Source organism: Sander lucioperca, chromosome 7, assembly GCF_008315115.2.
Source record: "Sander lucioperca isolate FBNREF2018 chromosome 7, SLUC_FBN_1.2, whole genome shotgun sequence".
NCBI classification, from domain to species: Eukaryota; Metazoa; Chordata; class Actinopteri; order Perciformes; family Percidae; genus Sander; species Sander lucioperca.
This window is the reverse complement of record NC_050179.1, coordinates 435,098-436,056: the sequence shown is the minus strand read 5'-3', so window position 1 is coordinate 436,056 and position 959 is coordinate 435,098.

The following is a 959-nucleotide window of genomic DNA, read 5'->3' as shown; positions in this document are numbered from 1 at the left end:
TGAACTCTTAAATGCACAGTCTATTACAAACAAATCCTGCCTCATTCATGACTATATCCTGGATAAATGTCTGGATTATATGTGCATTACAGAGACCTGGCACCAACCAAATACCTTTTCTTCTTTAAATGAGAGCTGTCCCCAAGGATATAGCTACCTCCAGAAAGCTCGCAGCACAGGGCGTGGTGGCGGCCTGTCAGTCATCCATCGCAGCGATCTGGAACTATCTCTGCAACAATTATCTGAACTGTCTTCATTTGAATGCCTTGCATTTAAATGTAAATCCCCTTCCCCTGTGCTGTTCCTCCTCATCTACCGACCACCAAAACCAAACCCATCATTTATCACTGAGATGTCAAATCTTCTCACAACTTTCTGCACATCCTCCGCCAATGTTATAATTTTAGGTGATATGAACATCCACGTTGACACCCCCTCCTGCCATCTTGCAGCTGAATTTCTTCAACTACTGGACTGCTTTAATTTAAAACAACTTGTTGATGTCCCCACACACACCAGGGGGCATACCTTGGACCTGGTCATTACAAACTCTGCCCCTCTCACCAATCTGCAGGTGTATGACTTAGGTGTGTCTGATCACAAGGCCATTTCTATGGATTTGCCATCCTCATCCAGCCTCTCCAAGCCTAAACGGAATATCTGTTTCAGAAACCTAAAAAACATAAACCCCGAACTCTTGGCTGCAGACTTTCAGCATCTTTCCACACACTTTTCATCAGCCGACGAAGCAGTGGACTACTACAACAGCCATCTGAGCAGCCTCCTGGACCTCCATGCCCCTGTTAAAACGAGAGCAGTCACCTTCACCCGCTCAGCACCCTGGTTCACAGATGGGCTTCGTAAGATGAAGGCAGCAGGGCGGGTCCTTGAGCGGCACTTCAGAGCCTCTGGCCTCACTGTCCACAAACAAATTTACCGGGAGCAACAACAAAAATATA